Genomic DNA, 11,755 nt, shown 5'->3' on the forward strand with positions numbered 1-11,755 from the left:
CTAGTAGAATTATTCTACGCAAAATTTCAATATTCATTTGATGATTTTAAAGTTGTTTGCAAATGTTATTGCAGTTTTTGCTGTTGGTTGTAATACTGTGTAGAGATTTTGGTTTTCTTATAAATAGAAGCATATATTTTTTTTACAGATCCAACTACAACCATCACCCCTGGTAAGTGATAGTTTCAATGTATCCTAAAATGCAAGGATGGGTATATATATATATATATATATATATATATATATATATATATATATATATATATATATATAAATATATATATATATATATATATATATATATATATATATATATATATTGGTTCCAATGAGTATCCGCACTCTGATGCACTCCAATGGAGTTTTCTTCTGCTGGGGTGCACGGTTAAAATATATATATTCAAATTCTGCGAAGAACCAGCACTCCCATATGTAAAAAGTAGTTTTTTTATTTCTGTTGCATTCCAACGTTTCGGTCCCTATTGGGACCTTTCTCAAGGGAGAAAGGTCCCAATAGGGACCGAAACGTTGGAATGCAACAGAAATAAAAAAACTACTTTTTACATATGGGAGTGCTGGTTCTTCGCAGAATTTGAATATATATATATATATATATATATATATTTTTATTTTTATTTTTTTTTTGTAGCACCTATTTGGCTGTATTTAGTCAAATGCCAACTAGACTGATAGAGCATTGGCTACACACGACCCTCTTTCCCCAGGATTGGCTTTCGAAAAAAATTGAAACACACGTGCTGAAGTTGTTGATCTACAACTCACTACTGCCAAAAACACACGAAAATAGAGTTGGGCATCAAGGGTTCTTTGCAAAACAGTAGAACAGGTTTTATTTAAAACAAAACGCCACAGGGATTTGTAATACTCATACAATAGGTAGCCACAGTACATCTCCAAGTACATTCACGTGTGTGCATTGACAGCATATGGACACACCACTCTAGGCATAGCCCAAAGGAGTTGAGAGATCACCTTCCAGGATTTCAGTACCTCATGTAGCTTGGACCCTCAAAGCAGACTTGGAACAGGGTTACACCTTAGCCTCATTCCCTCATCACTACTGCCATCCCTTCACTACAGGCAAAGCAAAGCCTTGGCAGAGCTACCCCCTTCTATCATCCTAGTTGGAGCTTGAGCTGCTCTTCCTCACTAGCCTCACAGTCTCACTCTCTCTATTGAGTGCTATAACAGGAGCTACACTATACACTAGCTCACCTTGTTCACGGGGTCCCTGTACCCCTACTTCTTCTGGGGCATATGGATCCAGGCTCTATGGATCCACTGCCCAGCTCAACTGCTACAGGCCAAAGAGGAAGTGCCCCTCCCTGCAAAGCACTTTGTTACAGCACTGCAGGAAGTGGTCACAACCACTAGAACCAATAGAAAGGGTATGCAAATAATGTATAAGTTGTTACATGGGTTTTAACCCTGGTGCGTTTCATGCCTGGTGGGGCACTTACTCATTGGCTCACGAGCTTATGAGCAAGTGCCCCAACAGGCACAAAATGCATCAGCATTCACCTGTTTGTCCCAATAAATGAATTGAACTTTTAATTATACTTTTGGTCATTATTTTGGAGAAACAACTCACAACTTTTTGATTCCTGCTATATGTTATGCACGCATGACCTGGGGTGAACTGTGAGTACATCTCCCTACCCTTATCTTTATTGTCCTTATTACTGGACACTGTCTTATAGTGGTGCTGCTATGGGCAATTTGCATAAACTTTGTTAGTTTGGTGAAGTGAAAACTCCAGAGAAAAGTCTGTGTGGTTGCAGCAAGAAATGCTGTTTCATTCTCTACTGAGAAAAGATGGATTATGGGTCCCTAGAGTGAATGGAAGAGAGCAGGGTGGGCTTCCATTCCTTGCTCCATGTAAGGGTTTGCAGCTGCCTAAGCTAGAGGTAGCTAAATAGTTAGCTAATTAAGTATAGTTAAAAGGAGGTGTGGAGCAACACCTCAGAGCTTCCCCCTGGATACCTCCTGGAGTGGAGGAGGGTGAGGAGCCACGTGTAAACCTCCTTGAGAGCAGGAAGGAGTTTGTTGGCACCTGGGAAAGAATTTTATTCCCCTGTGTTGGAGAGAGCTCCAAAGGACTGGAGAGGAAAAGAGAAATCCCTCACAAGAGACGAGTGTATTGAGTGTGCCCAGAGAGAATTCTGGGATTTGTGTCCACTGAAAGCCAGTCAGGACTAAAGGATAGTGATGGGCGAAACTGCTGCGAAAATTTTTAGGCATCAAAAAAATTTGGACGCCCATCAGGAAAAGTCACGGGCGTAAAAACATTATTTGCATTTCGCAAATTTTTGCCCGTTTTGGGACAAACTCACCCATCACTGCAAAAGGAAAACGTGAGTTAACGTGTATACCAGTGAGGGTGTTTTGGGACTGTTCACGCATATGTGAAGTGAATGTTATCCCCCTTTGTGAAGCCAGTGGGCTGGAAATTGTTTTTGCCAAATAAAAGCCAACAAAGCTGTATTAGCTCAGTAAAGGAGGTATGTCAGAATACTTACAATAAGACAGAGCAGATGTGGAGTATATAAGGGGTTGTGTTCACTCTGGCTGAATGGCCAGTACAGGTGCTGAAATGAATTAGTCAATTATGATAAAGGGCTAGGGAACCAGGATGGGAGGAGCACATGCAGTTTGACAGAGCTGAGGAGAAAAGTGAGCTTGTCTGTAATTATATTGGCTTAATTTGTACTAATAATGATGAAGGCACTACCCAAGAACAAGTTTCTTAGATATTTCAGTTGCCTATTCTGCTCTGGTACCAGAAAAATGTTGTTTGCATATATGATATATATATTTATATGTTTCTTCCTTTGGAAACAGTTTTATCAATCCTGCCATTTCAGTGTTGCCACAATATAGTGCATATATATTATAGCATTAGCATACATTAGTGAATGCTGTCTAAACACTGCAGAATATTTAATCATTAAAATATAATAAGGAAACATTCCTATAGTGGTTGTTCTGTATACTTTTCTTGAAAGTAAGCAAGAGTACTATGGTAAAGTTAGCCATTTCCTGTTTCTAAACCCAGTTATTATTATTTTGACTTGTTAAACTGCAATTGGGTATTTGTATTTCAGTATAATATTACTCTGTTACTTTATGAACCTAGAAATTCATTATCAGAAATGGGCCTCTGTACTTTGTATTTCTCTGTTCATATCTATCTATGAACAGAGAAATACAGTAAAAGGGAGATTTTATTTGCTTTTTCAAGTTTGAACGTCTATGGTTTATGATTTCCAGTGGAGGTGGGGAGAATTATGGTGAAATTGGAGTGTTTTATAAGTATAAGAAAGTGACTATGCCCTGTGTTTTCCCATGTAACTACCTTTATGTACAAAGGAGGCAAAATGTCCAAATTGCAGAATTTATAACTAAAATTAGCTTCTGAGCCCAAAACCTTCTACATATGCCTTGGATAAATGACCTTCTATTAAAACTGCAAACATATTTTGCTTTTATTGTACATGACAGTGTATTTATCATTACAGCTACCACAACAACGACAAAGAAACCTGGTAAGCCTCTATTGCTTTTACAGAAACCTTACATAGAATAAAGACATACTTTTAGCAATCTTTCATTCCCAGGAAAAACATCCTAAAACATATCTGGTTTTCCAAAAATATCCTTTAGTATTTGATTAGTTTTCTTGCAAGAATGTAGCTAAATTTTTTATACAGAATATTTGTTTTTTTAATATTTTATTAAGTTCAAGTGTTGTCCTCTTTATCTACAGCTACAACAACACCTACAGTCCCTTGTAAGTACCAATTACATGGATATCTCATGTGTATTTCATGTTCTTCTGTCTACGTTGAATAAAAACACAATATTTTCATAAATAATATTTTTATGGCACTTGACTATGTCAAATACAAACACCAGCCCTATCCCTTTCTCCAACTATCATAGAAATAAATATTATATATATATATATATATATATAATGCCAAATCCATACCAGGCCACTAGCTGTGATTCTTTGGGGCAGATTTACTAAAGGGCGAAGTGACTAAAATTAGCGAAAATTCGCCAGCATAACGTCATTTCGTTACTTCGCCAATTTACTGACAGGCGCAGGTGTAACTTCACTAGAAAAGGAGATAGACTCTAGCCGTTATTTCGCTCCCTTACGCCTGGCGAAGTTGCGCTCTGGCAAAGGGACGTAACTCGGCAAATTCACTAAGGTGCGAATTTTACTGAACGTTACCTCTTGCGACAGACTTGCCTTCACCACCTCAGACCAAACGAAGTGCAATAGAGTAGATAGGACTTCCTCAAAAAATATTTCAAAATTTAAAAAAAAAAAGTCCCAAAAAACGCTGTCGATTTTTCAGGGTTATAGACTGCAAAAGATGATAGATTTTTTCTGGGGTACCCGGCTTACCCCCTACATTTCCTAACATATGACACATAAACTATACACTGGGCTCATGTGTAGGACAATATAACAACTTTATTTTATTTTATTAAGGTTTCCCGAGCTTGTGTAGTGTAATGTATTTGCTGCAACATATATGTCCATTCAACTTTAACTTCCTGCCATATGCAAATTAGCCAATGGTAGCGCAACTTCTCTTTGCTTGCCACAGTAATGCTAGCACTACTTCGCCAGCGTTCAGCGCCCTGGACGCAACTTCGGATTTTGGTGAATTAGCGTTGTCCTGGTGAATCTACACCTGGCGAGGTGTTGCGATGTGAGCGAAGCGGACGATATCGCAAATTTGTCGCTTAGTGAATCCGCCCCCTTGTCTAGCATGATGAGTACATAGGGTTATGTTCATGTATCAACTGCATAATAAACATAAACACCACCTTAACACCAACTAAAAGGCTACCAAGTAAGCCTTAATGAACAAGAAACACTAACTTCACTAACTTCTAAGCCTCTCTTTATCCACCTCCCCTAGTCCCCTCCCTGATTCAGTTTTCTACCCTCCTCTCCTGATTGCACCTTATAAAGCTTTATTTAATTCAAATAAAAGCAAAGGTTTACATAGAGAAAAATCAATTTCATGAATAATGATATCATAATTATATTTGAGCTATGATCAGCAACAATGTAGTTATTAAAAAAAAAGATTTAAACCCCACAATTATGTATACTGTTCTAGTATTCTGTATGGTATAGGTTATAACTGCTTTTACTTGTTTTTGCAGCTACTACTACAACAACAACCCCAAGTAAGTAGCAGTTGCACTATATTTTTTTTATTAGTGTGATACAAAACCACCAAACCTGGTTAGTTTTTGCTATGGTCACACTGCTATCTTTAAATGGTGAATAGGCTATGGAATAGACTAATGGGATATTTGTTTTTACATTTTTTGTTCTATGGCTTGGGTGAAGCTGCTAAGTTATTAAAAAAACTATTATTGCTTCCTCTATATGACATTGTGTATTTATTTTCACAGCTACCACAACAACAAAGAAACCGGGTATGTCTGCATTGTTTTTTGTCCAGAATTTTTTATACAGATTAAAACAGCTCAATCATAATTGCATTTTCAGAAAAAAAAAATCTTATTTTAGAAAATGTTTGTATTTTTAAAAAGTTCTTTCTAATCATAATGTTCTCCTTTTTACATACACATAATACACCTGTGGCCCCTTGTAAGTGCCAATTACAGATCTCCTACCTATATTAACATTTAGAGGCACATTTATCAAAGGTTGAATTCGAACAGAATTCGACTAAACTCAAATCTAGTTTTTTCTCTGAAAAAAACTTGAATGTTAGAAAGGCTAGTAACATGTTCATATTATTCCGTGGACCTCTCCCATAGTCAAATTCAAATTTTTAAAAGGCCAGGGTTTGAAAAAACTCAAAATTCGAATTTAAATTAAAATTTGAATCGAGTTAGCATTATTCAGAATTAATTTTAATTACATTTTAGATTTTTACCAAAAAAATTTTGAAAATTCAAATTCGAATTTTCAATTCAACCCTTAATAAATGTGCCCCTTAAATTTGAGTTTTTACCATGATTTGATTTTGTTGTTAAAAAAAGGCAAGAGGCTAAATTCCCACCTATATTCGAGTTTTTGAGACTTATACGAGATCTGATAGGAAGAATGTGATTTCACTGCTTTCAAATATATTTTTTCACATTTTAAACAATTGAGTTTTGAGGTTTATAATAAATAATTGCACATTCTAGTTGGTGAGTTTTTGAGTTTTTTTTAATGAAAAAACGCCCAAAAATTAGATTATAAATATGCATATATTTTAGAGATTTATTAAGCACAACATTTTTTTGAAAAACAAGAAAAATTTGGTATCTAAAAGCTGGTGAATTAATATAGAAGTCCATGGGAGTTCATGTTTTGTTTCAATGGATATTTTTGTATTAATATTTTCCATAAATAAGCACACATTTTAGTTTGGTAACATTTCGGGGCCGATTCACTAACTTCGAGTGAAGGATTCGAAGTAAAAAAACTTTGAATTTCAAAGTGTTTTTTGGGCTACTTCGACCATCAAATGGGCTACTACGACCTTCGACTACGACTACGAATCGAACTATTCAAACTAAAAATCATTCGACTATTCGACCATTCGATAGTCGAAGTACTGTCTCTTTAAGAAAAAACTTTGACCCCCTAGTTCACCAACTAAAAGCTACCGAACTCAATGTTAGCCTATGGGGAAGGCTTTCCTAAGTTTTTTTGATCGAAGGATATTCCTTCGATTGTTGGATTAAAATCCTTCGAATCGTTCGATTAGAAGGATTTTATCGTTCGATCGAAGGAATAATCCTTCAATCGCACTATTTGCTCTAAAATCCTTCGACTTCGATATTCAAAGTTGAAGGATTTTAATTCCCAGTCGAATATCGAGGGTTAATTAACCCTCGATATTCGACCCTTTGTGAATCGACCCCTTCAAGTCAATTTGAATTTTTTTAAAAATTCTAAAATTCACAAATTTTAATTTTGATACTGTAAATAAGCCTCCCCATAATGCAATATTGTTATGAGATATTTTATTTTATGACAGTTTTTGGATGTAAAATTAAATATATAGGTTTGTAATTATGCCCCCAATCATTTCAAATACATTTATTATATTTGTTGTAGGGATGCACCGAATCCAGGATTCGGTTCGGGATTCGGCCAGGATTCGGCCTTTTTCAGCAGGATTCGGATTTGGCCGAATCCTTCTGCCCGGCCAAACCGAACCGAATCCGAATCCGAAAACAAGGAAGTAAAAAATGCATATGCAAATTAGGGTTCGGATTCGGTTCGGTATTCAGCCGAATCTTGAAGGATTCGGGATTCGGCCGAATCCAAAAAAGTGGATTCGGTGCATCCCTAATTTGTTGTTTTACATATTATTTATATACATAAGCAAATGTGTGCCTACTCAGAAGAGAGTTAAAAAAAACTGGTGAGACATATTTTTATAGTCAGTTATATAGTACAGTATGTAATTACTTTTATGTGTTTTTAACAGATACTACTACTGCTACTACTACAACAACAACTACTATTACTACTACTACTACTGCTACTACTACTAAATCCACAATTCCAAGTAAGTGGCATTCACTAGGTAGTGCTGGGGACATGTGGAGAATTTTTGCATTTCATTCCCTCTACAATGTTTACTACTTCATGACTACTTCATGACTAAAATAGTACTATTCCAGTAACAAAAACTACACTTTTACTACATGACAAGACATTTTAAAAAATAAGCTGCAGTGGATGTTGAATAAATCTGTTCACAAATAATTTGTATTATTTTTTTTACAGTTTTTAATCGATTTAATAATTTAGAAAAATTTGTGAGTTGTTAAAGCAAAAGGTTTTTCAATGTGCAACAAAAACACCTTAATTCTGTGAGCTGTTGTCATAATTTACCTGGCCTAACTATATAATTAAAATTAACCCTATTGTGATAAATACTTTTTAAACATCACTATGATTATGGGATATGTTTACAACAATGACACTTATGGGCGGATTTATCAAAGGTCAAATTTTATATTGAAATCGAATATACTCACAGCACAAATAGGAGGTTATTTAAGAAACAATTTGAACGTCTGATATTCGATCGAATAGTCTCAACTCGAAAATTCAAATCGAAATCAAATTGAGTTTTCCCTCTGAAAAAATCTTTAATATCAGGAAGGAAATTAGCATATTCAAATGGTTCAACTGACCTCTGCCATTGACTTGTAAATGTACAAGGCAGGTTTAAGGTGGCGAATATTCGAATTAGAGCTGTTTCCATGGTCAAGTTGTGATAAATCTCACATTCAAATTTAAATTCGAATGTGTGAATTTTTAAACCAACATTTTTTTTTTTTTTAGAAAATTCAAATTTACTATTTGACCCTTAATAAATCTGCCCCTTAAAGAAGGAGGATGTTTGCAAGGTGGTACAGCATGTTTTCTTCAAATTGTTTATGCAGTTAGTTAAGGATGGTATAACCCCAGAGGGAAGTAGAAGGAAGGTGGCCATTCTGGCAGTGCTAGAGATAGTGAAAGAAACTTGTTTATTAATGACCTGAAGGTGGGAATTGAAACTAACATTTCTATTTTTGCTTACGATACTAAATTGTTTAAATTGTGCAGAACTAAAAGTTTCATACAGGATGTTGTCACTTTGCAGAGTGATTTGACTAGATTAAAAACTGGACAGCAAAATGAGGTTCTATGTTGATAAATGCAGGTTATGCACTTTGGCAGAAATAATATAAATGCAAGTTATACACAAAATTACAGTGTGTTGAGTGTTTCTTTATTGAGAAGGATCTACTTGTCTTTTTCCAGGCAGTGTCATTCTGTGGCTTCTAAAGCAAATAAAGTTCTGTCTTGCACAAAAAAGGGCATTGATTCAAGGAATGAAAACATGATTTTGCCTTTTTATAGATCCCTGGTAAGGCCTCATCTGGAATATGTAGTGCAGTTTTGGGCTCTGATCCTTAAAAAGGATATAAATGAGCTGGAGAGAGTGCAGATACCTGTACCTAAACTGGTTAGTGGGATGGAAGATTAAAACTATGAGGGTAGACTGTCAAGGTTGGGTTGTTTTCTCTGGAGAAAAAAAAACTTGTGAGGGGACATGATTGATCTTAATAAGTACATCTGAGGGCATTATAGACCGCTAGTGGGAGATCTATTTTTTCATAATCTGAATCATCAGAACCAAGGCCACTAGACTAGAAGAAAGTAACTTTTAATTGAAGCAGCTTAGGTGAGGAAAGCAAAGTTGGGGAATACCCTGCCAGATGATGTTGTGAAGGCTGATTCTGTTGACACCTTTAAAGAGAACTAAATCCCCCTGGATGTTAAATCCCCACTGGCCCCCCTCCATTGGCCCCTCCCTACCTCCCAGAAGAGAAGAAGATGGCGCCCGTGAGTTTTGCTATGCTCACTCTGCATGTGTGGTCACTATTTCAAGAGGCGACAGAATTCTGGGGTAAGACTGTGCAGGGGGAGGCAGGAAGGGGGGCCAACGGAGGGGGGCCAGTGAGGACTTAACATTGTGGGGGGATTTAGTTCTCTTTTAATAGGAGCTTGGATGATTTCTTGGACAAGCATAATATCCACAGTTATAGTGAGACTAAAATCTACAATTAATATAGCCATTGGTATATATTGCTTCAGTGGGTGTGTGTAGGTATGTGCGCTGGGATTCATTTCAAGTGGTTGAACTTGATGGACTTTGGTCTTTTTTAAACCCAACTTAACTATGTAACTATTGTAACTATGATGTTCAACAGAGAGAGATTTGGCAGAGATAACAACTGTGTGTCAGCTCAGAGAGGAGCCACGAGTGAATATATATCACTTGTTAAAATCATAAAGCTGTGATCTGAGACCCAGCCTTTCATAATAATTGTTTTAATTGGCATAAACATAAACCAGGGCTGTTTTAGGGTACCATTTGGTCTATTGGTGGGCTTCCCTGAACTGATGTGTGACATTATTACCCAACCCTGACTTACTACCCAAACCCACACCTTTATAAAACTAATTCTGGAGAGGCATATATATAATTTATTATAATAATATATTTCATGGATGCATTTCATTAGTTCACTTACAGTGTACCTTGTTTGAGCATGTTCTTGAACTGCAAATGTATTAAATCAATGGGGTTTGCAGGTGCTTTTCTGTGTTTCCAATAAATGCTACAGTAGAAATGAAAGACATTTTAATTTGAAGAATATATTTTCTTGTTGCAGATACTACTACTCTCACAGTCCCTAGTAAGTGTCTATTACGTTCTATGCTTATTAACAAAGGGAGATTCTTGATCATTACATAGTAATGTCTTATACAATCAGACCCCAATATTACGTACCCTTGTTTTAAATTTTTTTCCTCTATTTTACTTTTTTTTACAGTCCCTTCATGTATTTTTAATGAGAGCATTTCCCAATTTTAAGTATGTTTTCTTGCATGTTGTGTAATAATTTTGCATCATTTTCATTAAAAACCCCTGGAAAACTGTATTTACCATAACATAATTTATCTTCCCACCAACCTAATTGTTTGCTAGGGGGCTTTTTTATCTTTAAACTTTGGAAGGGCCGGGAAATTTATTTTTAATCTCACTAATTCTTGGGTGAAACCAATTCATTAAAATGTTAAAGAAATACATTTGCTGTTACTGTACATAACACAATGTATTTATTCTTACAGCCACCACCACGACAAAGAAACCTGGTATGTGCATGCTGCTTTTGGCCAGAAAAAAAATACCTTATGCAAAGTTTTGACAAAAATCCAGTGGTTGTTATAAAATTAAAGACTTTAGCAGAATAAAAATTTGCAAAAATTTGCATTTTGTCATGTAATAATGATAATTTATTTCACTTTATTTCGCTGCATATTTTAATTGAGTGTTGCACATTTTTAAAACTGGCACAATTTCTTTGGAACAAATTGCAGTTTCTTATATCCCATCATATTTCTGTAACTCACCTGCTATATTGGTCTAAAGTATATGAGTGCTGGAACTGTGTATTGTAGCTGTGCAGATTATAGTTTTTATTGTGTAACATAGTTAACGTATTTGGGATTCTGATAAACACAACTGTAATTTTTTTTATAATAGATACAACAACACCTACAATCCCTGGTAAGTTTATAAAATATATAATAGTGTCTGGGTGCTATATGATGTAACCAATAACTATTGGGGAGGACAGAGCTGAATCTCTTTGAAAAAAAAAAAATACTCAGTGGAGGTGCATTTACGAAGTACCATAACGTTTTTACCAATCTTACGGTTAATGAAGGTAAAAAATATTTTCTTAGTACCTAGAAAAATGTCAGTGCCCAGTCACAAAAAAGGAAGATTATAATGGGTTAGGAATCATATTTTAGGTATGGGGCCTGTTATCCAGAATGCTTGGGACCGGGGGTTTTAACGGTTAAGGAGTCTTTCCATTAATCGATCACTTACTTTGAGGGGCAGATTTATTATGGTCGAATCGAAAATTGTAATTCAAATTATCAAAATTATCCAAAATTCAAGTTCGATTTGAGATTTATCATACTCTGGCCCTTTAAGAATTGTAAGTAGAATTTCAAATTCAATTGAATTTAAGGGAGTTTCAAAAAAAATGTACTGAATCTGAATCTTTTTTAGCATTCTATCCATTAAAAGTTAACATTATAAAAATAGATATTCTTTTAATCGAACCAGTAAGAAAATAAGAGAGAGATTTATGAATGCAT

This window comes from Xenopus laevis, chromosome 9_10L, assembly GCF_017654675.1.
Source record: "Xenopus laevis strain J_2021 chromosome 9_10L, Xenopus_laevis_v10.1, whole genome shotgun sequence".
NCBI classification, from domain to species: Eukaryota; Metazoa; Chordata; class Amphibia; order Anura; family Pipidae; genus Xenopus; species Xenopus laevis.